This window comes from Hylobates moloch, unplaced genomic scaffold (genome assembly GCF_009828535.3).
Source record: "Hylobates moloch isolate HMO894 unplaced genomic scaffold, HMol_V3 SCAFFOLD_12, whole genome shotgun sequence".
NCBI classification, from domain to species: domain Eukaryota; kingdom Metazoa; phylum Chordata; class Mammalia; order Primates; family Hylobatidae; genus Hylobates; species Hylobates moloch.
In genome coordinates this window covers 2,119,109-2,146,369 of record NW_026652287.1, presented here as the reverse complement: position 1 = coordinate 2,146,369, position 27,261 = coordinate 2,119,109, and the positions used below count along the sequence as shown (strand labels likewise).

Genomic DNA, 27,261 nt, shown 5'->3' with positions numbered 1-27,261 from the left:
GCATTTACTCAGAAGTCCCACATCTCAAGTCTCAAGCTCTAAGTCTCATTTGGAGATAAGTTCCTTCTACCTATGAGCCTGTAAAATCAAGTCGTTTACTTCCAAGATACAGTGGTGGTCTAGGCATTGAATAAGATTCCCATTCCAAATGTGACAAATTGGCCAAAGAAAGGGGCTACAAGGTGCATACTACTCTGAAACATAGCAGGGCAGTCATTAAATCTTAAATCTCCAAAATAATTCTTGACCCCATGCCCCACATCCAGGCACACTGGTGCGAGGGGTAGGCTCCTGTGGCTTTGCAGGGTACAGCTCCTGCGGCTGCTCTCACAGGTTAGAGTTAAGTGCCTGTGACTTTTCCGGGCTCAGAATGCAAGTTGTTGGTGGATCTACCATTTGGGGCCTGGAGAGTGGCCCTCTTCTCACCAACTCCACTAGGCAGTGCCCCAGTGGGGACTCTGTGTGGGAGCTGCAAGCCCACAGTTCCCCTTGGCACTGTCCTAGTGGAGCTTCTCTGTGGGGCTCCACCCCTGTGGCAGGCTTCTAGCTGAGAACCCAGACTTTCCCATAAATCTGAAATCTAGGTGGAAGCCACCAAGCCTCCTTCATGCTTGCATTCTGTGCACCTGCAGGCTTAACAACATGTGGAAGCCCCAAAGGCTAATGGCTTGCACCCTCAGAACTGTGGCCCAAGCTATACCCAGGGCCCTCTGAGCTGAGGCTGGAGTCAGAGTGCCCAGGATACAGGGAGCAGTGTCCTGAAGCTGTGCAGGACAGTGGGGCCCTGAACCTGGCCCCTGAAACTATTCTTTCCTCCTCGGCCTCTGGGCTGTGATGGGAGGGGCTGCCAAAAAGATCTCTGAAATGCATTCGAGGCCTGTTTCCTGTTGTCTTGGATATTAGCACTTGGGTCCTTTTTAGTCATGCTAGTTTCTCTAGCAAGTAGTCGCTCCACAGCCTGCTTGGATTCCTCTTTTGAAAATGCTTTTTCTTCTCTGCCACATGGCTAGGTTGTGAATTTCTGAAACTTTTATGCTCTGCTTCCCTTTTAAATATAAATTCCAACTTTAAGTCATTTCTTTGCTTCTGTATCTGAGCATAGGTTATTAGAAGCAGCCAGGTCACATATTGAATGCTTTGCTACTTAGAAATTTCTTCCACCAGATACTCTAGGTTATCACTCTTAAGTTCAAACTTTCATAAAGCCCTAGGACACAAATACAATGCAGCCAAGTTCTTTGCTTAGGCATAATATGGGTGACCTTTACTCCAGTTCCCTTAACTTTCTCATTTCCAGCTGAGACCACATCAGTCTGGACTTCACTGTCCAAATCACTATCAGCATTTTGGTCACAACCATTTAACCAGTCTCCAAGAAGTTCCAAACAGTCCTTCATCTTCCTGTCTTCTTCTGAGCTCTCCAAACTCTTCCACCCTCTGCCTGTTACCCAGTTCCAAAGCTGCTTCCACACTTTCAGGTATCTTTATAGCAATGCCCCACTCCTCTGTACCAATTTTCCATATTAGGCCATTTTCGCATTGCTATAAAGAAATACCTAAGGCTGGGTAATTTATAAGGAAAACAGACTTGATTGGCTCATGGTTCTGCAGGCTGTACAGAAAACAGGGTGCAGGCATCTGCTCAGCTTCTAGTGAGGCATCAGGAAGCTTCCAATCATGGAGGAGGACAAAGAGGAGCCAGCATATCACACAGTGAGAGCAACAGCAAGAAAGCCAGGGAGGAGGTGCCACACGCTTTTCAACAACCGGATTTCACATGAACTAACTGAGCAGAAACTCACTCATCACCCAGGGGATAGTGCCCAGCCATTCATGAGAGATCTGCTCCCATGACCCAAACACCTCCCACCAGGTCCTACCTCCAACACTGGGATCACATTTCAACATGAGATTTGGGGGGGACACACATCCAAACCATATCAACATAACCCAGCAATCTGGATGCAGAAAACGCACAAATGACACACTGGAAGGTCTCTACAGGGAGAGAATGGGGTGCTGGACAGAGGACAAAGAGGAGTGTGCCCTAGGCAGGGCAGCAAAGGCCTCTCCAGTGAAGGAGAATCTGCGTGTAACATCACCCCGCCTCCCCAGCCAGCATTACTCCCCTGTTTTATTTTCTTCATTGCCCTTGCTGCTGTCTGAAATTACCTCGTTATTTACCAAATGTCTGTCCCTCTGTGAGAAGACAAACTCTGTAAGGACCTTATTTCTCTTGCCCGATGCATTGTAACTATTCAAATATCTGTGGGAGGGAGGAAGACAGGACTTGAGGAGGACACATGAGAGGGAGGAAAAGACCAAGGAGGGGTGGGCAGGGCGGAGAGCCGGAGAAACACCGTCAGTGGAGAGAGGCTCTGGGGCCATAGAATAGGCCCCAAACCATTGATTTCCACTTTAGGGAATTTATTGAGATTTTCTCTCTGAACTAAAAATACGATCTATGTTTGTAAATGTTGCATAGACACAGAAAAAAAAAGTGTGTAGTTACTACACAGAGCGAACAGAGTTCAACTATTCAAACATTCACACACAGGCACACACATGTATATACATGCACACGCAGGCACACATATGCACACACACACACACCATCAACTTCAGCTCTCCCTCAGCTCCTCAAATTTGCCCTTGTTTGGACACCATCTTGAAGCCAGCCAGAATGAAAAGGGAGGGACGTTGGCTTCAGACAGAGCAGCTCAGGCCAAGGCACAGGCGACAGGAATGTGGGCAGAGGCACCACGCAGCCCATGGCAGAGGGGACAAGAGGGAAGATGCTGGGAGAGCCAGAAGTGGAAGGAGGATGCTGGTGGGAGCGCTGTCCTGGAATCTAGTCCTTCTGGGGGATGGAGGGAGCTCCCTCATGTCCATCTTACAGCATGGGTTCCAGCAAGGCCGGCCTGCAGGCTTGAGGCTGGGGACGCGGTGGAGGGTGGGGAGAGGGGACGTGGCCAGCTGCTCTGCCAGCAGAATAAGGAGAGGCTTCTGTATGCGCCCCGGGAGGGCCAGGAGTGAGAGATCAGGCCTCAGTTTGTCTAATGTTCTGTGGAAGATGTGTCTTTAAAGGGTTAGGGGGACCCTGGCAAGAATCACAAGGGAGCCATCTGAGGAGGCACCTTCCCTCCCATAAGGGGAAGGGGAGGGAAGAGGAGGAGGAAGTAGGATCTCCAGAGACCCCTGGCAGGCAGGGGCTGGAATTCTGCCTGTCCCGGTGGGGCTGGGCCAGCTCCTGACAGCATCATACAGAGAGAAGCTTTCCGTTTCATGTCCCCTCTCCTGGGACTAAGCCAGGGCATTTGTGTCCTGAGGCAAACAAAATGCCACAAACCAAGTGGCTTAAACAACAGAAATTTCCTCTCTCAGCTCTGGAGGCTGGAAGTCTGAGATCAAGCAGCCCGGCAGGCCTGTTTCTGAGGCTGTCGGGATAATCTGCCCCGGGCTCCCCCGACTCCCAGCAGCCTCAGGCACTCCTCGGCTTGTGAGTGACCTCCCCGCATCTTCACACCATCTTCCCCCCGCGTCTATCTCTGTGCCCAAACTTCCCCTTTCTAAAATTTTTATGTTTTTAACTTTTTAAAATTTATGTATTAAAAAAAAAAAAAGCAAGGTCTCATTAGCTGGGTGTGGTGGTGCACGCCTATGGTCCCAGCTACTTGGGAGGCTAAGGTGTGGGGATGGTTTGAGCCTGGGAGGAGCAGGTTGCAGTGAGCCAAGATTGCACCACTGCACTCCAGCCTGGGCAACAGAATGACACTCTGCCAAAAAAAATTAAAACGGTCCCACTCTCTCACCCAGGCAGGAGTGCATTGGTGTAATCATAGCTCACTGAGCTGAACTCCCAGGCTCAAGTGATCCTCCTGCCTCAGTCTCCTACAGACCTGGGACTATAGGCATGTACCGCCATGCCTACAATTTTTTTGCATTTTTATTTCTAGAGATGGGGTCTTGCTATGTTGTTCAGGTTGATCTCAAACTCCTGGGCTGAAGCAATCCTCCCAGCTTGGCCTTTCAAAGCTGGGATTACAGGTGTGTGTCACCACACGTGGCCAAATTTCCCTCTCTTCTAGGGACACTAGTCATATGGAATGAGGGCACACCCTCACGTCCTCATCTTAACTTTACCCATCTGCAAAGACCTATTTGCAAATAAGGTCACATTCACAGGTACTGGGAGTTAGGACTTCAACACCTTTGTGGGGTGGGAGGGCCACAATTCAGCTCATAACAGCCAGGAAATAAAGCAGAGATCACCCCCCACCCCCCACCCCCGGCTGCACACACTGCAGGCTCCCAGCCTGAAGCAGGCCCCGGGAGGAGAAAGAAAAAGCTCTAAGTTCAGACGAGGTCAGATGTGGTTTGGATATTCTCATAACTAAACTGATAGAGCTTGGGGGATGGAAGACAGAAAGATCCACCGTCACCGTCGAAGCAATGCAGTGGCATCCACCGGCACCTCCGTCCAGGGCACAGGGGAGAAGTGACCCGCAGAAGTGCTCTGCGGGGGCAGTGAGGGCGGAGGAGGATGGAGCCCCAGCTGCGGGGCGGTGAGGGCGGAGGAGGATGGAGCCCCAGCTGCGGGGCGGTGAGGGTGGAGGAGGATGGAGCCCCAGCTGCGGGGCGGTGAGGGCGGAGGATGGAGCCCCAGCTGCGGGGGCGGTGAGGGCGGAGGAGGATGGAGCCCCAGCTGCGGGGCGGTGAGGGCGGGGGAGGATGGAGCCCCAGCGCGCTAGGCTCCAGGTCCCTCCCTCCACTGGAACATTTTCTCTGGTTTCAGTGTGCGATCCCCAACCTCTGATGTTACAGGGAACCAGCTACCCAACGAGTTGTTTTTTACATTTCCCTTTTGGTGTTTTATTTATCTGGCTTTAAATAGGTCTGGTTGAGAATATTTAAAATCAGAGAAAGCGCGGCTGGACACAAGGCAACCCACATTCCACACGCGCATTTGCGTAGGAGCAGAGTTCAGAGTTCAGAGTTCAGCAACGTGACGCTGCCTCCCGGGCGCTTGGGTTTTCCCCACATCCTCTCTCCACCACTCTGTCCCACCTTCCCAGTACTTAAAAGAAGACGGCACTAACCAGCAGCGAATGCCCCAGCCCGGGAGGGCAGCTTTGTGACCGGAAGGCCACGGCTTCCAGGAGCCTGGGGCGGGAAGGTCAGCCCAGAGGAGGGAACAGCACAAGCCAGGCTCACATGTTGACATGAAGGGTTCTCCGAGCCCAGCCTGAGCAAATCCTAACACGCACCGCCTGCGCCGGCTACTGTCTAGCAGCCACTGGTCCCGAAACTCCACACACTCAGGCCATCTCTGAAGCAGCCAACGCGCACCTACCTTCTGGGCAAGAACACGAATCTGTCATTTGCACGCGTGTATTTGCAATCGATGCGAACACTCGCAGTCTCTATGCTGCATTTGGGGAACACGCAGCCATTTCAACTATGAAAAAAAAGACGGCAGACAACAGTTTAAAAAAAGGAGACCAGGAGCGTCATATTTCACTGAGTAAATTGACAAAAGGTCAAAAAGCTTGATCTTGGCCACTGATGTGCTTGGCCTGAAAGCTAAACTGCCACTTAAATATTCATAGGCGAGTGCGGTAGCTGCAGCCTCCGGTTGCCCTGAGTCCACCACAGAGGAGCAAGGCTGGGGCCATTTTACGAGAAAAAACAAGCTCCCTCCCGAGCGGGGTTCTGGGCAGGAGAGGATTCTGCTCCAGCAACCAGCCCGCACCCGCTGAGCCTTCGTTGCTGTGTCCTGAATCCTGGAAGAATGTGAGTGATGGTCTTGCACAGGGAGGCGGGTGGCAATAGACCAGGTAGAGATGCAAGTGCACACGTGAGAAAAAATGCTGAACCTCTCGGCTCTATACCATGCTCCTGGCATCCTCACCTCACTCAACCTCCCTTCCTCCACCATGCCAGCACACGGACTCCCCGTAAATCATCTTCATCCCCCTTTGTGGAAAAGACTGAAGATCTGTATACGGCAAGGTCAGGAGTGGGCTCACCCAGTGCTATCCAAGAAAAACACAGTGTCAGCCACCTGCATAACTTTACACTGTCCAGTGGCCACCTTAAAAAAAGTGGAAAGTTAACAGATAAAACTAATTTTCATATTTTATTTCACTCAGTATATCCAAAGTATTACCATTTCAACATGGAATGAAATAATAATTAAAATTATTCATGTCGGCCAGGCACGGTGGCTCATGCCTGTAATCCCAGCACTCTGGGAGGCCAAGGTGGGCAGATCACGAGGTCAGGAGATCGAGACCATCCTGGCTAACACAGTGAAACCCCGTCTCTACTAAAAATATAAAAAATTAGCCAGGCGTGGTGGCGGTGCCTGTGGTCCCAGCTACTCGGAATGCTGAGGCAGAAGAGTGGCGTGAACACGGGAGGCGGAGGTTGCAGTGAGCTGAGATCTTGTCACTGCACTCCAGCCTGGGTGACAGAGCAAGACTCCATCTCAAAAAAAAAAGGTTATTAATGCTATTTTACATTCTCTTTTTTTTTCCCCACACGGGATCTCACTCTGTCACCGTGGCTGGAGTACAGTGGCACAATCTTGGCTCAGTGCGACCTCTGCCCCTTAGTCTCAAGCAATCCGCCTGCCTCAGCCTCCCAAAGTGTTGCGATTACGGGCTTGAGCCACCACGCCCAGCCCATTCTTTTACTACGTCTTCAAAAATCTTAACATGACACATTTCTGTTCAGTCAAGCCACAGTTCCAGAGCTCGATGGCCACACGTGGCTCCTTTGTCTATGAGACAGGCAGAGGCCCGGGATAGCGCTGCACCATGTATTCAGGAAGGGAGCAGGTGCTGACATAAAACATCTGGGAGACCTCCAGGAAGCATGAACACTGCCCACAGCTCTTGGCTTTGGTAACTGGGATGTAATTATGCCAGAAGGCTGGGCTCAGTGGCTCATGCCTTTAATCCCAACACTTTGGGAGGCCAAGGCCAGTGGATCACTGGAGGCCAGGAGTTTGAGACCAGCCTGGGCAACATGGTGAAACCCCATCTCTACAAAAAAATAGAAAAGTTAGCTGGGCATGGTAGTCCATGCCTGTAGTCCCATCTACTCGGGGGCTCAGGTGGGAGGATCACCTGAGCCTGGGAGGCAGAGGTTGCAGTGAGCCATGATCACATCGCTGCACTCTAGCCTGGGCAACAGGGCAACCTTTTCTCAGAAAAAATAAAATGAATAAATAAACAAGCCCAAAGATTTTGCCAGGAACCTCCTCTCTTCATTCTCTACCCTTCTCCTCTCTGAAATCTCATGAGAATCTCCTCTCAGTGACTGTTCTTATTGCCACGTGAACAACGGGCCAAGGAGGACGGAGGTCTCTGAGGAGGGGCAGGATTCTGGTGGGAACCGTATGAGGGGAAACCAGGAGACAGGCATGGCCTGAAATGGGGACGTGAATATGGAGAAATCTGGATGACGCTGGAGGCTCAGGGTTGGAAGAGTTGCGGTCTCTGGGGTGGTAAGCACAGACTCCAGCTGCCTCGAACTCCGGGGCCCATGACAGAAACTGCTCTCCTGCCACAGGCTGGAGGCTACAGGAGTGGGGCCACCCTGCCTGTGCCCCCACCCCAGGTTCAGCTCTTTGGTAGGTGAGGTGGGGGCCTTCCCTGGACCCTGCTTCTCCGATTGAGCATTTGAGGTGAAGATGCCAGAGCCCCTTGAACCCATGTGCAATTTCACATGGTGGCACGTGCCAGGGCTCTGAAGTGTCACAGCTGGCATTGTCACACAGTCCGTCTGCATCGTGGCCAGGCACGTGCCAGGGCTCTGAAGTATCACAGCTGGCATTGTCACACAGTCCGTCTGCATCGTGGCCAGGCACGTGCCAGGGCTCTGAAGTATCACAGCTGGCACTGTCACACAGTCCGTCTGCATCGTGGCCAGGCAGACTTGTATTCAGACCCACCACCCGCCTGCCCTCTACAAGACCCACGATGTTGAAAATGACTTAATTGGCTGAGCATGGTGGCTCACACCTGTAATCCCAGCACTTTGGGAGGCCAAGGCAGGAGGATCACTTGAGCCCAGGAGTTCAAGACCAGCCTGGCCAACACGGCAAGACCCTGTCTCAAAAAAAGTTACATAATATCTCAGATTCTCAATTTTCTTACCTTAAAACCAGAATAACTGCCATGGTGGACAGCTGCCATTCGCAATCTGTATTCCAGCAGCCATGCCTCCTCTTGGTGGCAAGGACACCTGGCTTTCCTTGTGGACTATTGTTCCTCAACTGAGTCCAGGTGATCTTGGTGCCCCTGGTGCTTAGGGTCAGTCATGTGACCACACCTTAGCCAATCGGAGGGTATCATTCTCCTGGGCACAGTGATTGGCTCAGGGCTAGGCAGGTGAGCTGAGCTGGTAATTAACTAGTAATTAACTAGCCTCAGCATTGTTGTGGGAGTTATACAAAGAGGGTCCTTTCCCCGGCCTTCTAGCCCAGAAGCATGTGAGCCATTGGCTGAGAAGTGCAGAGAGACCAAGGATCTACACACAGTATTTGAGCTCCTGAACCATTACTGGTCATATGACCCCTTTGCACAAACTGAAAGGAGGTGCTAACCACTGACAGCTGTCTAGTGAGGTGAGCAAATCTGCAGTGCTGTGGTATGTGTAGCAGGCGTTAGCATCCGATGTGGCATAAAGCTTACATAACTACACGCAATGACCCTATCAGTGCCCAGCCTCTGACAGGTCAGTCTCACCGATAAATTCCCCTCTCTGCTTAAGCACGGTTTGGGTTAGAGTTTTGGTAACTGATGAGTCAGAGCTGATGCAATAACCACAGTCAGTGAAGATAAAATGAAGCCACCTAGATTAAAAACCCGAGCCTCGCACCTGCAGAGTAACCCTTTCATAAGTATGCATCTCTGTTCCCGCTCACAATTGTAGAAATGAAGGTTCCAGAACTCTGAAAGTCTGGACTGTGTTCCCTCTTCTCTGCACTATTTCTGTTAAGTGTCACATGAGCAAGACGCTTAGGAGCTCCAAGTCTCACCTGTGTAGGACTGCAATCACCTGGGCTTACCTACTTGGAGGGAATGGGGCTGCACCAGGTGCTTCTGCAGGCTGCAGCCGGCCCCACGCCCCAGCATGGGTCACACGGACTCCATTGCCCTGAGCACCCTCCCAGGTGCATTCACTCCCGCTCATCACACAAGACCTGGATTCTCCCCTTGGCCCCTCCAACAAATTCCCTAAATTTCATCCTCAATCCAGCCAGTAGCTGACCCGTCAAGCTCTGGGAGAGGTCAGTCTGGGGCAATTCTCGCCAATGTGAAGGGTGCATGGGGGCCTGCACGGTCCGAGTCTCGCATCTCCTCCTTGGCCAGGCTTCCTGCTTATGTCTCCTAGGCCAGCTAGTTTCAGCACCGAGCCACCTGGGAAGCTTTTAAGAATCTGGAGGCCGGGTGCGGTGGTTCACGCCTGCAATCCTAGCACTTTTGGAGGCTGAGGCATGTGGATGATGAGGCCAAGAGATCGAGACCATCCTGGCCAACATGGTGAAACCCCCATCTCTACTAAAAATACAAAAATTAGCTGGGCATGGTGGTGTGTGCCTGTAATCCCAGATACTCAGGAGGCTGAGATAGGAGAATCACTGGAACCCAGAAGGTGGAGGTTACAGTGAGCCAAGATCGCACCATTAGACCCCAGCCTGTTGACAGAGCAAGACTCCGTCTCAAAAAAAAAAAAAAAAAAAAAAAAAAAAAACTACATAGGCTGGGCACAGTAGCTCACACCTGTAATCCCAGCACTTTAAGAGGCCAAGGCAGGAAGATTGCTCGAGCCCAGGAGTTTGAGACCAGCCTGAGTAACATAGCAAGACCCCATCTCTACCCCACAAAGAAAAAATAGCCGGGTGTGGCAGTGCACTCCTATGGTCCCAGCTACCTGGGAAGCTGAGTTGGGAGGACTGCTTGAGCCCGGAAGGTTGAAGCTTCAGTGAGCTATGATTGTGCCACTACACTCCAGCCTGGGTGACAGAGTAAGACCCTGTCTAAAAAAAAAAATCTGGATGTCCCAGCTGTTCCATAGGATAATTAACCAGAATCTCTGTGGGTGGGAAAGAAGGCACCTGGCTATTTTTAAACCATCCCAGGTGGTTCCCACGTGGGGCCAAGTTTGGCTGTAATGCCTTCAACCAGCAGGTTCTGAAGGCAGGAGGGGCCGGCTGGATTATTTTTGCCAAGTGTCAAGAGGATGACAGTCAGAGTGGAGGAAGGGCTGGGATGACTGACGGTCAGAGGTCAAGTGTCTGCCACCTTCCTCCCCTCCTGCTCCACCCCCTCAGAAGTTGCTGTCAACCACCCTAAAGACAGAGAGGAGACAGCCCTGTCCATGCACCTTGGGACAGCCTGGGACAGGGCCAGGCACCTGTGGACAGAATTTCTGGCCTTTCATGGATTCAAATCCACATGACTGGCCAAAGAATAAAATAGCGATTTCAACTAGGGAAGTTCAGCAGCAGACGGAGAGCTTTTTTTTTTTCTTAAAATTGCCTTTTTTTCCATTGAAAAGAGGAAGAAACACAACTGAGAGTAAAAATTAGATTTATAAAAGTACAAACTGCCAGAAACATAGATGATTCACCAAAAAGACATTAAAATGCCACTCAAAAAATGAAAAGATGTTCAACTTCACCTGTAACAAGAGAAATGCAAATGAAAACTACACTGAGATACTCTCAAACTGGCAAGTTACCCAGCCTAGCAACACTGTGTGACATGGGTGCCCCCAGACGCCTCTGGGTGGGATAGGAGTCAGAATGGACCTTCCTGCTGGTCCTTTAACGAAGCGTTGGGTTCAACGGCTTCCTGACTGGCAACCCTGCTTCTAGGAATTTACCCTCAAGACGACATAAAAATGGCCTTTAATGATATGCAAATACATATGCATAGCTTATTCCATGCCTGTTTGTTAATAATTGTGAAATACCAGAAACAGCCTAAATGCTCACACATAGGAGGCAGGTTGAATAAGCGCTGCCTTCACACAGCGAAGAACCGTGCAGGACCTGAGGAGGGGAGATCTCTGTGAAGCATTATAGAGCAATTTCCAGGCTATATTGTGGGTTTTTTAAAAAGCCTATTTTTTAATTGACAAAAAAAAATGTATATATATGTATTGTGTATCTATAGTAACCCCTGGGCTCAAAAAAGGAAAAAGGAAGTGTCAACAAATACTGAACCCTACTTGGTAAAGTTTTTTCCCCCAGGATTAAGCAGATAAATAGGTATGTTGCCTAAAACAGAATCCAGGTTTCACACTGTCAGAGGAGGGAGCTGAAATACAGAAAGAGGAGAGGCTGGAATAAAACATGTCGGGTTAAACTGGATTTGAAAGCATCAAATAGAGGTAAGTTGGAAATAGACACAGAAATACACACATACACGTACACACATACGCACATGCACACATGCACACACACACGCACACGCACGCACTTCCCATCCTGGCTCTGTCGACTGCAGGACCTGGAGGTCGTGATACACCGGTTGTCATTCGCCACCCAGAGAAGCACGGGCTCCTTCGGGAAGGGGCTAACTCTACAGCTGTGGCAGAGAAAGTATAGGTTGATCCTACAGCATCTCATTTCGTAGAAAGTAAAGAGGGACCCAGAAATGACAGCCACGTGTCCAAAAGACATGGGAACCAGCTTTGAAGGAGCTCCCGCTGGCCTTTCAATTTCAGCTTTAAAATAATGGCAATAAATTTAACCTTGGAATAAAATAAGAATCCATCAGTCCATACCAATATAAATGAACATAAATAAAGCGGGGCAGGACAGCGAAGGTTTCTCTGCTGAGGATGGGCCCGTTCACAGAGGCTGGAGGGACAACAGGAAAACTGCCTCTTGTGCTAATCAATCAACCAGAACAGCGAGGGGTCTGGACCAGAGCCGCCCTCAGCAGGTGTGAGCAGCATGCTGGAGTCCAGCGAGGAACTGGAGTCTCCACTCACTTACCAAACCCTACCACAACTCCTGGCTATGTGAAAAGGGGGCCCTGGGAATTTCATGGGGGAGCAATTCAACCATGTGATCAAGTTAACATCCCCAGTAACGTGACATCCTGAAATCATGTGCTTCCTGTTACGTGCTCGGAGATGGAGGCAAATTCCCGAAAAAACACAATACCCCAGCTCACCCCTGTAATCCCAGCACTTTGGGAGGCTGAGGTGAGTGGATCACTTGAGCTCCGGAGTTCAAGACCAGCCTGGGCAACATGGTGAAATCCCATCTCTACTAAAAATACAAAATTTAGCCAGGCACGGTGGCGTGCACCTGTAGTCACAGCTACTTGGGAGGCTGAGGCAGGAGAATCACTCGAACCCAGGACGCAGAGGTTGAATTGAGCTGAGATCACACCACAGCGAGCCAAGATTGTGCCACTGCACTCCAGCCTGGATGACAGGGTGAGACCCTGCCTCAAAACAAACTAAAACGCCTGAATCTAATTGTGAGAAAACATCAGACAAACCCTCCATGAGGAACCGTCTGTAAAACGACTGTCCTGCACTCTTCAAAAATGGTCCAAGGGAAGAAAGACAAGGAAACATTACAGGTTAAAGGGGATTGACTGGACATCACCAGTAAAAGTAGCGCATGGTATTGGATTGGATCCTGGACAAGACACACACACACACACACACAGCTCTAAAGGACCTTATGGGGCAACTCAGACCATCTGACTGCAGACTCATCATGATACTGCCGCCATGTTACACTTCCCCCTCTTGATTATTTCCTGTGGTTTTGTAAAGAATGCTCCTGCTTTTCAGAAATGCATGCTGGGACACATATGGGATGAAGGGAGTGTCACGTCTGGAACTCACCCTCAAATGCCATTTGCCTCATCCTCTCTCCCTCTTTTTCTGAATCATCTCACAGCAACTTGTAGAAAAGAGAGAAAGACAAAGCTAACAGGACCCAAGGCCAGCAGTGAGTGGATCCTCAGGAGAGGTGTATGGGTTCCATCCCTGCACATTTTTTTGGTAAGTGTGAAATTATAGCAAAATTAAAAGCTACCAAAAAAGATCCCCCTTCTTTCTAAAATTAATACTAAAGGGCTTAAAACAAACGAACACAGAAGCACACCTGGAAAGTTGTTATTTTATCAGAACTTTGCAAGGGATATGGAAGCAGCAAGTGTGCAAGAAGAGGGAGAGTCTAAAACATGGCACACCCCTCACTTCTAAGGGGCTTGGCACAGGTCACAAAGCCCTGGAGGACTCTCTGTTTACCCACCAATGCCACTCATGAGCCACTCTGCAATACAAGGGCACCAAGCAGTATTGTCTTCCTTTATCCTAATGCTCAAAAAACTGCATACATTGCTAAAGGCAGGACTGCCTTTGCAAGACAAAGTTTCGGTCCAAGATACCAAATTGTGAATCACACCCAGTGCACCCCAGTTTCACTATCGCCTGCTGTGAGTTCAATCCTGTGTCCTATAGAGGAGAGGTGGTAACTGTCTCCCATACCCAACACAGATCCTGGCACATGGAGACCAGTCAATAATGTTTACCAAAGGAAGGGAGGGAGGGGAGGGATGGAGGAAAGAGGGAAGGACAAGGGAATGAGGAGGAAGGGAGAAGGGAAGGAGGGGGGAAGGAGGGGAGGAGGGAAGGAGGGAAGGAGAGAGGGAGGGAAGGAGAGAGGGAGGGAGGGATGAAGGGAGGGAGGGAGGAAGAGATGGAAGAAGGGAGGGAGAGAGAGAATGGAGGGAGGAAAGGAGGGAGGGAGACAAGGAAGAAGGGAAGGAGGGAGAGAACGAAAGGGAAGGAGGAAGAGAGGAAGGGATAGAAGGAAAAAAGAGACAGAGGAAAGGAGGGAGAGAGGGAAGGAAGAAGGGAGGGACAGAGGGAGGAAGGAAAGGAGGAAGGGAGGGAGGGAGAGAAAGAAGAGGAGGGAGGAAGGGAGGGAGGGTATGAAAGAAGGGTGGGAGGGAGGGAGGGAGAAAAGGAAGAAGGGAGGGAGGGAGGAAAAAACAAGGGAGGCAGGGTGGGAGAAAAAAAGGAGTGGGGGGGAAGGAAGGAGAGAGAGAGGGAAGGGAGGAAGGGAGGGAGGGAGGGAAGAAGGGAGGGAGGGAGTGAAGAAGGGAGGGAGGGAGGAAGGGAGGAGGCAAGGAGTAAGGGAGGAAGTGAGGGAGAGAAGGAAGGAGAGAGGAAGGAAGGAAAGCGGGGAGGAGGAAGGGAGAAGAGAGAGACAACATCCCTGTCTTTCAGAGGAGAAAAGAGACTTGACAGTTTCCTGCCCCCGCTGGAAACAGATGGTTCACTTCAACTGGATAATTTGAAGAGCACTGAATAGAGGAATTGTTTACAGAGTTGTCACAGGATACAGGAATCAAAAAGACAGTGATGTTTCCACAGGCTGGCAAAATCTGGAAGCCTACCCTTGTGAGAAGAGAGAAGGTATGATGTGGCATGGGAGGAGAGCAATGTGGAGCAGGCACTGTGAGTTCGGAGAAAGGGATGAAGCTTCCAGCAGGGAGGAAAGAGCCACCCTGCTTCCTTCCAGCCAGGACCCCTGGTGAGGGGATTGTGCTGAGCCCCCTACACAGCTGCAGGCGGAGGACTGGTCGGGAAGGAAAGGTGGACCTTGTGATTAGAGGTTTGGGGCTGAGAGCCAGGTGATATCAGCCTGACCCCCAGGGAGGGCGGGGGCTGGAGCTGGAGTTTGATCACCTGGCAATGACTCCCATCAATCACACCCATGGAATGAAGCCCCAGTAAGAACTCTGGCCACCGAGGCTCAAGGAGCTTCCTTGCCAGTAATAGACAGGGGTGGTGCCCTGTCCTGAGGATATGGAAGCTTCACGTTTGGGACCCTCCCTCAGACCTGGCCTTGTGTGTCTCTTCACTCGTGTCCTTTATGACAAATCTGTAATAAGCATAGCACTTTCCTGAGTTCCCTGAGGCGTTTTAGGGAATTTTCAAACCTGAGGGGGTCATGGGAATTCCTCAGGTTTGCAGCCAGTTGTTCAGAAGTACAAGTGGCCTGAAACCCCTGAAATCCCTGAAACCACCTTCCTGGAGCTTGTAACTGGTGTCTGCAGTGCGGGGGCCTCGGGTGGACCATGCCCTTAACCTGTGAAACCCGACCTAATGCTGAGGACTGAGTGTCAGAATTGCATTGAGACCAAGTTCAAAGTGAAGGTGATGGTAAGAACACTCAATAACATTTCAGTGCTTCCAACACACAGGGTCCTGACCCTGGGCCCTACTCAGCCCCCACAAACAGCCTGTATGGCAGGGCAGCTGTAATATCCTAATTTTACAGATACAGGGCCCGTGGCTCAGAGAGATACGGACCTGGGACGGGAGGCTGCACAGAATGGCTGCAGAGTGCACAGGAGAAACAGTGGGCAGCCTGTGCACCTCCTGCACCTGAGGAGCTGCAAGGGCAAAGGAGGCGGCATGTGTGGGATGAGATGGTCAGATGGTCAGATGGTCAGATCCCGGGGTCCGGGTCCAGCCCATGCTGAGGTCTGAGGGGAGTGGGTGGGTGAGCAGAAAGAACACTCGGGGGCCATAGGCAGGTGAAGTGGTTTTATTCAACAGGAGCTCTCATTAGCAGCTTTCTCACACTGGCTCTTTACACCATCCGCCCAGTGTCAGCAGCTTGAGCCGGTGGCTCCCACAAGCAGCTGCATGGCCGGCTCTCCCCTGCCCTCAGGGTTAGCAGCTTAACTCTTTCTCTCTCTGGGCACAAGCACAAGCTGTGCCATGCCATGCCACACCATGCCGAGCTATGCCCTGGGCTCCCCAGATGGACAGCTCTGGTTCTCTCTCTCTTTCTCTGGGTGCCAGTGCACCCGTCATGTTAAGTCAAGTTGAGCCAAGCCAAGCCCCGAGAGCCCCTGTACAGCATTAGCGGGGCAATTATACCTTTTGCAGACAACAGTAGCTCAGAGCCAAGTATGAACTTAAACAAACAGGTTATATTAACACGTGGAGATGTGCGCCTGCATGCCAAACTCACTGAGTCACTCTGGCCGGACATCTGCCTCGGCCTATCCTTAACCAAAGCACATCCATGTATCTTACAGAGACCAGCGGGAAGAGAATTCTGCACAGGGAACAGCCCAAACCAGGGCACAGGGGTGAGAGGCGACACAAGAATGTGGTGAGGGAGACATGACTGAAGCAGCAGGACTCATGCCTGGGCTGGTGGGGCAGTGTCCACAGCACAGAATGCAAATAGCACATGCTTGATAATTATGTAATAAATAGGCTAAAAACTGGAATAGTAGCTTGTACTAACAAGGTAAGATCCAAGAGAAGACACACCAGATGATATGGTTGGCCTCTGTGTCTCCACCCCAAATTTCATCTTATATTGTAATTCCCATAATCCCCACGTGTCCAGGGAGGGACCAGGTGAGAGGTGATTGGATCATGGGGCGGTTTCCCTCGTGCTGTTCTCGCGAGAGTGAGGAAGGTCTCACGAGATCTGGTGGTTTTATAAGGGGCTCTTCCCCTTCCATGCCTCACTCTTCTCTCTCCTGCCACCCTGTGAGAAGGTCAAGCTTGCTTCCCCTTCACCTTCCGCCATGCTTGTAAGTTTCCTGAGGCCTCCCCAGCCATGTGGAACTGTGAGCCAATTCAACCTCTTTCACTTATAAATTACCTGGTCTTGGGTATGTCTTCATCGCAGTGTGAGAACGGACGAACACACTAGGAATGCAGGAGGTCTTTCCTAGTGCCTGTGGTCAGAATACCCTTTCCAAGTTTGCCAGGATTCTTCTCTCTAAGCAGTGTAGCCACTGACGGTAAAAACCACCCAAGAAGTAGCAAGTACTGTCTTCAAGCGTCTGCACTTGGGATCTGTGGTGGGTTGAAGGCTGGGGCTCAGTAAGACACGTTTAGGCCTTTTCCCACAGAACCTATGAATATCGCCTTATTTGGAAAAGAAGCTTTGCAGATATAATTAAATTAGGGATCTTGAGTTGAGGAGAGCATCCTGGATTATGCAGGTGGGCCCTGAATCCAATGACTGCTGTTTTTATAAGAGACTCACAGAGGAGCACACAGACACACAGAAGAGGAGAGGGTAGCGTGACCCCGGGGGCGGACACTGGAATGATGCTGCCAGGAGCCCAGGAATGCCTATGGTTGGGAGAGACAAGGAAGGGGCCCCCCCTTGAGCTCTGGGAGGGAGCACAGCCCCGCCGACACCGTGATCTCGGCCCCAGGACCTCAGACTTCTGATCTGCAGAACTGAAGTTTTAGGACTATATTTATGGTGATTTCTTACTCATGGACGTCCTAGGGAGGCTTGGAGAAGCGGATCTTCCCGACAGCCACCAGCGTGTGAGCATTTTGCCTCGGGAAACTAGAGGGCAGTGGTCATGGGGGTTCTCATGAACACACCAGCCCTGCTCTCTCTCCTAGCACTGGGCTTAAGGCCTTGGTATGTGCAGCTCCCTCCAACTGAGGCACCCTTCCCCCAGGTGTTCCATGGTCAGCTCCTTCGCTGACTTTATATATATTGAGGTCTCAACATAAAGTTTACACTTGTTCAGCACCATGAAGCCGCCAATCCGACACCCATTCCCAGCACCCTTCTCTCACACCCGCCTCCACTAGAGAGGCTGGAGAGGAGAAGGGCTCACTGTCCCACCCTCCCTTGCAGCTATGGTTGTCCATGGGGCATAGATCCACCCACCAGCTCATGAGAAGTCTGTTAAAGAAGCTTTAGGAAGACTTTTCTTTCCATTTATTTATTTATTTATGAGATGGAGTCCCTCTCTGTTGCCCAGGCTGGAGTGCAGTGGCGCAATTTCAGCTCACTGCAACCTCTGCCTCCCAGGTTCAAGCAATTCTCCTACCTCAGCCTCCTGAGTGGCTGGGATTATAGGTGCCTACCAGTACGTCTCTTCTAGTAGAGACGGGGTTTCACCATGTTGGCCAGGCTGGTCTCAAACTCCTGACCTCAGGTGATCTGCCTGCCTTGGCATCCCAGAGTGCTGGGGTGACAGACGTGAGCCACCACACAGGCCGGGGAGGCTTCTCCTTTTCTGATACGACAGAAAAGTAGAAGGGGCTAGACGGGGCTGGTGCCATTTTTCCTACCATGAGCACAGATGCGGTGCCCGGAGCTACAGCAACCATTCTGTGACCTTGAGGGGGGCAAAAAAAAAAATAAGAGACCCCGGCCCTGATCCAGTGTCACAGCTGCCCACTTCCAGACTTCTGATCCAGTGTCACAGCTGCCCACTTCCAGACTTCTGATCCAGTGTCACAGCTGCCCACTTCCAGACTTCTGATCCAGTGTCACAGCTGCCCATTTCCAGACTTCTGATCCAGTGAGAAATGAAGCCCCCCTTGTTCACGCCACCTCACTGTCAGATGCCGTCATTCCTGACTGCTCTGTTTCCTCACCCAAGAGCCTGTCCCTAACAACTCTGACTTGCGTCTTTCCCTCCGTCATCTCTACCACGTTTCTCTGATCAATTTCCCTTATTGCACAAATTAAAATTATCTCATTATTGACTGCCTCCTCTATGCCACCACTGGGATTTAAGCCGCGTGAGAACAGGACCTTCTCCTAGTCACCAGCCTATCCCCAGTGCCTAGATGGGTGCCTATGAACACGAACCTCCCCACCCCAAAGATTTGTTCAAGCCAGCGTTGCTCAGTCTCAACACTATCGAAACTGTGGGCTGCCTCATCTGTTGCACAGGGCTTTCCTGGGCATTGAAGGATGTTTTGCAGCACCACTGGCTTCTACCAACCAGAGGCCAGCAGCACGTCCCCATCCCCGCCCCCAGCTGTGATAACCAATAACTTCTCCAGACATTACCAGTGTCCCTGGGGGCAAAATCATCCGGTTGAGAACCGCTGGTTTAATGAATGGGTTTAATGATTGCCTGAAATGGCCTCCTCCAAGCGCCTGTGGAAATCATACAATATTGAAATATACTGGTAGATGAGAAAGTCAGGCACCAAAAAAAAAAAATTATTTTCATGCCACTTAGAAGAAAATTATTTGTTGTCAAATGAATGACATGATGCTATGGTCAATGGGCCAGCATGTTTGCGTACGTGTTCCTGGGCATCATTTGAGATGATGTGACACGGTTTCAGAGTGGAAAAGGGCCACATTCTTACGTTTCCCACCTCCAGTGGAAGCTGAAAACTCCACAGATTCGTGTCGGTTGGACGACTCAGAACGTGCCTCCAAGTCTCATCAATGCTCGGAGAATTCTAAGATAATTCCCTTTCAAACCCTCAAATCTCTCACTAAAAATGCTCTGCTCTAATTCTAAGGAAATTTCCACAGATGGAGACAAAGATAAATATGTGCTCTTGGCCAGGTCTGCATCTCACAATACGACTCATTAAATCAATTAAATCACTCGCTTGGCAGGATTATTTATGGAAATAAGAAATCGTTTTCCATCAGCAAGTTTGAGGGTGGCTAAACACCACTTCGCGTCGCTAGGGTGGATTGAGCTCGTGCTCACGTAATTATGAACCAAACCTTCCATTTTGTGAGGCCTCTTTTACCTCTCGCAAGTGCTTCCAAACCTGCTTAGGACCTTGTGTCTCCCAGAACGGTACCTCCTTTTGCAGAGGGGAACGGCCTTCCGGCATCTCTATTTGCAGATGCGAACTTGAAGCAGTACGTGGGCAAGTTGCCAGCTAAGCCAGAACCAGAACTGAAGATTTTAACAGGAAAACCTCCACGGGGGGTTGCAGAGGCCAGCCTGGCAGGCAGGGAGGTAGGAGCTTTGGGGAACTGAAGAACCACTGCTCCCTTCTGCAAGCTGATTGCAGCCGCCCAGAAACAGAGCAGGTGTCGCCGGAGCCTCTCATTTCTTTTTTCAAGACAACTGTCAGAAATTCAGGTTATGGTAGGAAGGTTTTGTGCTGTGGGTTGTTAACATTAGCCCCCGATTCAAAATTGAAAACCCAGCGTTTGCAGGCCTTATCCTAGCATTTAGATCCACACTTTGTGACCTTCACCCTTTCCTCTGCCCGAATTCCTTCATTCCTCAGGAAGCCACCTCAAGTCATTTCCTTCTCGGGGATTTGTGCTGCTCTCAGGAGACAAAGGAAGCCCCCAAGAAAGAACAGTCTGTCTCAGAAAAAGGGCAGAGATTTCTCAAGGAAGAGTTCCCACGCGAGGATGGAAGAATCACCAGTGCCTGCTCCCGCCCTTCCTGGAGGACCATGAGTTGGGCTGAGTTGTTAGAACATCCACACATCGCTCCCCGTTTAGGTTCCTAGTAAACGGCGGCAGCAGCTGCTCAGGCAAAGGAGGTGCGTCCCTCGCTGGACAACTCAACTCATGGGCTGGCTCATCTGCCAACCTCATCCTGGATCTGGGACTGGCCGTCCGATTTCCCCATCAACCTGTTGCCGGCACCAAGAGGCTAAAAGCCTATTTGGCAGAACCCTAAACAGATGGTCAGTACCCCCAAAACCAAACCTCGAGCTGCAGCGAGGGATGCTGAGGCGCTGACGAACCTTGTGATGACTCAGCTATGCCAGAATAAATCCTCGTGGCTCACCAGCTACTGACCTCCAGAGGCTGGGGAAGCGCCACAGCCCAGAGGCCCACGGAGCTTTGGGAAGAAGGCCAGGTGGGCGTGCCACTCGTGGGCCAAGGCCTGCCAGAAATCCTGCTTCGAGCCTGGATGAAAGGTCGTTGCAGTAGAACTGGAACTGCATTCATGGAACCTCAGAGGGTTTGGGTCTGTGTTCCCGCCCAAATCTGAGGTCAAACTGTATTCCCCCGTGTTTGGGAGTATTCCCCAGGGCCTGGTGGATTTCCCTTTTGGTGCTCTTCTCATGATAGTGAGTTACTGTGAGAGCTGGTTGTTTAACAGTGTGTAGCACTGGGCCAGGCGCGGTGGCTTATGCCTGTAATCCCAGCACTTTGGAAGCCCGAGGCAGGCGGATCACCTGAGGTCAGGAGTTTGAGACCAGCCTGGCCAACATGGTGAAACCCCATCTCTATTAAAAATACAAAAAAAAAAAAAAAATAGCCAGGTGAGGTATCATGCACCTGTAATCCCAGCTACTCAGGAGGCTGAGGCAGGAGAATCACTTGAACCTGGGAGTCGGAGGCTGCAGTGAGCCGAGATCGTGTCACTGCACTCCAGCCTGGGTGACAGAGTGAGACTCTGTCTAAAATTTAAAAAATAAAAAAAAAATGTGCGTGGCGCTTCCTCCTTTCCTCCTTCACTTTTTCTCTAAGTGTTTGGCACCACCTCCTTCACTTTTCTCTCTCCTGCTCCAGCCATGTAAGACATGCCTGCGTCCCCTTTGCCTTCTGCCATGATAAAAATTTTCCTGAGGCCTCTCCAGCCATGCGTCCTGTACAGCTGGTGGAACCATGAGCCAATTAAACCTCTTTTCTTTAGGAATTACCCAGTCTCAGGTAGTTTTTTACAGCAATGTCAGAATGGACTCACACAGAACCAGAGGGGATGAGGACGTAGTTGTGCAGAGCAGGGCTGCTTCCTGGGGGACAGAGCAGGATGGCAGTGTGGTGACACCTGTGTGCACCTGGACACCTGGGCAGTTCTGCATAGTTGGGCGAGCCAGGGACACAGTGACATGCACCAACACCCCTGTACCATCCTTAACATGATCCAATACCCCTCACGTGGGTTATTTTAAAGTTAGGGTGAAATGCACACAGCCTGAAATCGACCATTTTTATACAATACGGTGGCATGGAGTGGCTTCACAATGTTATGTGACCATCACCATTGCCCAGTTCCAAAACCTTCTTATCACCCCAAACCGAAACCCCATATCCATGACCGGCTTGTCCCCATTCCCCACCCACGCCCCTAGACCCGTCAGCCTGCTTTCATCTGTGTGGGTTTGCCCGCTCGGGACGGGTCATATACGTGGGATCCTGCAACACGTGGCCTTTCAGGTCCGGCCTCTTCCACACGGCGTGTCCGCAAGGTTCATCGTGTGGTGGCGTGTTAGGCTTCATTCCTTTCCGCGGCTGAATCAGATTCCATCGTGTGGATGGAACACATTCACGTTTCGTTTATCTGCTCATCTGTAGAGGGGCGTGCAGTGGGCTTTTTACAGATGTTCCCATTCATTCGTGTCAAAGAGAGCATCATTGATCCAAAGACACAAACTACAAAAGGGCACAGCTGGGATTAGGACCCAAGTTGTCCTGAAACACCACCTGTTGGCCGCCAAATAGTGGTTGAAGGAAGGGACACAAGCCCTGGCTGGCGGGGCCGCGGCCTCTGCGGGTTTGTCCACAGGCCTTCGGGAACGACGAGTATCTCACGCTTCTACCTAAGGCCAACCACCAGGCCTCCCTCTCTCCTCGTCCTGCTCCACAGAGCACCCCATGGAGCAGGCCTCCCCACCCAGTACTTGTCCTCATTTGTGTCTGTGCCCACAGGCTCCACTGCCCCAGCTCTGCCTGACCCACCACCCGCCCACCTGCTCCGCACAGAAGCAAAATATCTCCCTGCTGAGTTGCTGCCTCCCCTTCTCCAACAGAGCCCCTGCTCCTGCAATGCCCAGGCCTCCTTCCTGTCCCCACTCCCTTTTGTCAAGCCCCATCCTCCAGGCCGTCCACCCTAAGCTCTGGATGTCAAAAGAGAATCCTAGGTTTCCCCTGAAACCGCTCTTTGAAAGCCACACCAATCAGATCGGTTTCAGTTTTATACAAAGAAAAAATCCACGTGACTTTGATACAATTACAGCACTCCGATATAAAGTCTGCAGGTTCATGGTACAGCCAGTTTCTTAAACAGCTGGGTAGTTTCTTATGAAACTACTGTGCTTATGACCCAGAAATCCCACTCGAGTATTTACTCAAAATACATGGAAACGCACTGCCGTGGTCTGAATGTGGGACCCCCGGCTAAACTTCACATGCTGTAGTTCTAAGCCCCTAAGGTGGTGGTATCAGCAGGTGGGGAGCTGTAAGAGGCGATGAGAGCCCAAGGCTGGGGCCCTCATGATGGCATTAGTGCGCCATAAGGGGCTGAAGAGACCAGAGCTCCCGACTGCCACCGTGTGAGGACACAGCCTTGAAGGCTCCATCTGTGAAGCAGGAGGTGGCCCTCATCAGACACCGGACCTGCTGATGTCTTGATTCTGGACTTGCTGGCCACCAGCACTGTGGGCAATCAATGCCTGCTGTTTATCAGCCACCCCGTCGATGGTGTTTTGCCACAGCAGCCTTGATGAACTGGGACACACATGTGTTCACACAAAAACCTGTAGGTGAATTATTTTAGGGGCTTTATTCTTAACTGCCCAAAATTGGAAAAAAAAATCCAAATGTCCCTCAGTGGAGGACGGATTAAAAAAAAAAAAAAGGCCAGGCACGGTTGCTCACCCCTGTAATACCAGCACGTTCGGAGGCCAAGGCAGGTGGATCACAAGGTCCGGAGATGGAGACCATCCTGGCCAACATGGTAAAACTCCATCTCTACTAAAAATACAAAAATCAGCTCGGTGTGGTGGTATGTGCCTGTAGTCCCAGCTACTCAGGAGGCTGAGGCAGGAGAATCGCTTGAACCAGGGAGGTGGAGGTTGCAGTGAGCCAAGATCGAGCCACTGAACTCCAGCCTGGGTGACAGAGTGAGACTCTGTCTCAAAAAAAAAAAAAAAAGAAAAGAAAACACACACACACACACACACACACACACACAGTGGCACATCCATACAGTGGAATATTACTCAGCCATGAAAAGGAGCAAACCACCACACAGCCCAAATCATGGATGAGTCTCAAATGTACCATGAGAAGAGAGGGTTCCAGACCCACAGGCTTCCTGCCGATCCCACGCATGTGGCCTGCAGGGAGAGGCAGAACTCCAGCAGGGACAGGTGAGGGGCTGCTGGGGTCAGGGTGAGGGGAGGGAAATGCCTGCTAGGGGACAGGAGGGAACTCTTAGGGGTGACGGGAAAAAGCCCATGGCATGATGATTGTGGGTTACACAGCTGCGTGCATTTGTCAGCACTCACTGCAGTGTGCACCTAGAAAGGCACCTGTGTAAACCCTACCTCCACAAATATGAGTTTTGGAACATAGTCTAGATTAGGGGTTTTCAATCAGGAGGTGATTGTGGCCCCAGGGGACAGCAGGTGATGCCTGGAGACATTTTTGGTTGTCACGACTAGGGTGGGGTGCTGTTGGCATCTGGTGGGTAGAGGCCAGGGACACTGCTCAGCCTCCTATGAGGAGCATGGCAGCCCCCACAAATGGGCCAAGCATATGATGATTATGTCAACCACAAAGGCACACGGAGAGGCACTGGGAGTGCTCACAAGTGACCAGTCATGTGAGCACACTGGGATGATGAGTGAGTGTGTTCCATTAAGGTTATCTTTAGGGCCGGATGCAGTGGCTCGCAACTGTAATCCCAGCACTTTGGAAGGCCAAGGCGAGCGGATCACCTGAGGTCAGGAGTTCAAGACCAGCCTGGCCAACATGGCGAAACCCCGTCTCTACTAAAACTACAAAAATTAGCTGGGCGTGGTGGCAGGCACTTGTAGTCCCAGCTACTCAGGAGACTGAGGCAGGAGAATCGCTTGAACCCAGGAGGCGGAAGCTACAGTGAGCCAAGATCGCACCACTGAACTCCACCCTGGGAGACAGCGAAACACTGTCTCAAAACAAACAAACAAACAAAGATTACCTTTAGCACAGGTGTTAACTATTTGTTAATACAAAACCAATCTGGGGTGGGGTCAAGCCTTTATGAACTGTCCATCAGGGCACCACTAGGACTGTGTGTTTCCCTGAGCCAAACCGGACCACTGCGGCAATTTCCACCACTGTCCCCCAAAATCATTCTTTATCCAGCATTCAGAGCGATGTTCATTTTAAAGCATAAATCAGATCACATTACACCTCATTACCATTTCTCCATCGCACCCAGATGAACCCTTGCCTTGGCCCGAAGGCCCCGCAGAAGGCACCCCTCCTCCACCTCACTCCCTCTCCCCTCCTCTCTGCACCCACTGTGCTCAGCACCTAAAGCAGGCACCTTCTTTCTTTCTCTCCCCTTCTTCTTGGAAGAACAAAGGACTGTTCTGGATTGCCTGAGGGTGACTGGACGGGGAAGAGCCCAGTTCTTTCCTTATCGAAGTCCCTCCCACAGACAAACCTGGGTGCAGCTTCTATGACCCTAGACCACTCTTCCCTCTGCCTGGATTAGAGCCAGACACAGGCCTCCTGAGAGCAGAGGGTCTGGTGCCACCCACACTCTCTAAGAAGGCTGGGGGAGCAGCGAAAACGCCAACAGGAAACATGATAGGAGAACAAGCCCTGGCACACGTGTTCACGGCAACATTGTCCCCAGGAGCCCGAGGTTGGTAGAACTGAAGCATCCATCAGCGGATGGGTGGACGAGTGGAGCATGGTGCAGCTGCGCCATAGAATATTCTGCAGCCACCAAAGGGGCGAAGTGCCCACTCAGGGTACAGCGTGGGTGAACCTTGGAAACACGACACCCAGTCAAAGGAGCCAGGCACGAAGGCCATATGCTGCAGGATTGCATTTTTTTTTCTTTTTGAGATAGAGTCTCACTCTGTCACCCGGGCTGGAGTGCAGTGGCACTATCTCGGCTTACTGCAGCCTCCACCTCCCGGGTTCAAGCGATTCTCCTGCCTCAGCCTCCAGAATAGCTGGGACTACAGGCACGTGCCACCATGCCCAGCTAATTTTTGTATTTTTAATAGAGACGGGGTTTCACCATCTTGGCCAGGCTGGTCTCGAACTCCTGACCTCAGGTGATCCAGCCCTCCTCAGCCTCCCAAGGTGCTGGGATTACAGGCGTAAGTCACCATGCCCAGCCTAGGATTGCATTTCTATAAAATGTCCAGAATGTGCAGGAAAATCCACAGAGGCAGAACGTAGACCCATAGTCAGCGGGGGCTTGGAGCGGGGATGAGGAATGGTGGCCAGAGAGGACAGGGTTTGCTTTGGAAGTGATGAAAATATCTTGGAACTAGACTCTGGTGATGTTTGCACAACACTGTGAGAGCACTAAAGGCTACTGAATTGGATACTTTAAAATACCTCATTTTATATTATATGAATTTTACTGCAATATAAATAAAAAAAGACTAACCTGATCATTTCCCAACAACAACCAAAAAAAGGAAGAGTTATAGAATCTAGACGAATGATAAATTGTGAGTGTGGACTTTTTTAGGTAATGCAAACTAATGAACACCTGCCTCTCCTGTACAATTAGGAAACCCTGCATTTATCATCAGGAAGGCTGGGATTCCAGTTCACTGGATTTGACTAATTCCCCTTTACCCAGTACAGAGCCTGGCATAACCGAAGGTCACTGGCCCTGTGCATTTGTGTCTAGAGAACCATTTGTCCACGGGGCAGGACATAACCCACGACTCGTTAATTACTAGGAAACAACCTCTTTTCTCTTGGAGAAACCATTAATCTCACAATCGCCTTTTTAAACATTCACATTTGCACAAGAAAGTTAATCCTTGGTGTTAGAGGTCAAGGCGGTGACTTCTCTCACTGGGGAGGTGAGGGACGGGGCATGAGAGCTCCCGAGGTCCTGAGGTGTCCTGTCTCTGTCTGATGGCGCTGGTGCGGGCGCATTCGCCTGGTGAGAATCTAGCAGCTCAGATGGCTGTGATGTGTAGCCTTTTCTCTATGGATACTGGGCTTAAAAAATAAACACTGTACAAAAATACTTTACCCTCCCCTCAAATCCATGTTTTCTGAAACAGTAACATAAGTGGCTTTTAAATATGAGAAAGACAAGCCAAACTTCTCTCAAACAAAGAAATAAAAAATATAAAGATGAATGTCCCTGTGTTCGCCCGCTGCGGGAAGGACCCATGAGTGTGATCACACCCGTGAGTGTGATCACGCAGGCAGTGGGATCACCGTGGGAAGGACTCTCAAGTGTGCCCATGCAGGCAGTACGCTTTGTATGCAAACAGGAGCTCCCATGCATTATTGATGGGAGAGAAAACTAGTCCAACTTCTTTGGAAAGTTCTCAGTAAAAATCTCCCAAAACTAAAAATGCACATACCCCGTGACCCTACAGATTCTCTTCCAGGAATTATCCTACAAGGATTCAAACACAAGCATGAAACGGCGTTGAGGATGGCTTGGTTTGTAAGAGCAAGGTTAAGAAAGCTCCTGTGTGCCAGTCCACAGTACACGGTGCCATGGGTGCCTTTGAATGGAGGGGGCCAGAGCTGTGAGCACA

At 50.8% G+C, this 27,261-nt stretch overlaps 1 protein-coding gene across 8 annotated transcripts in view; it reads right to left on the bottom strand.

Annotated features, from left to right (window-relative positions):
* RIMBP2 (RIMS binding protein 2) overlaps positions 1-27,261 on the bottom strand; it is a 332,521-nt gene that overhangs the window by 270,339 nt on the left and 34,921 nt on the right. The gene's annotated exons all lie outside the window — the stretch shown is intronic.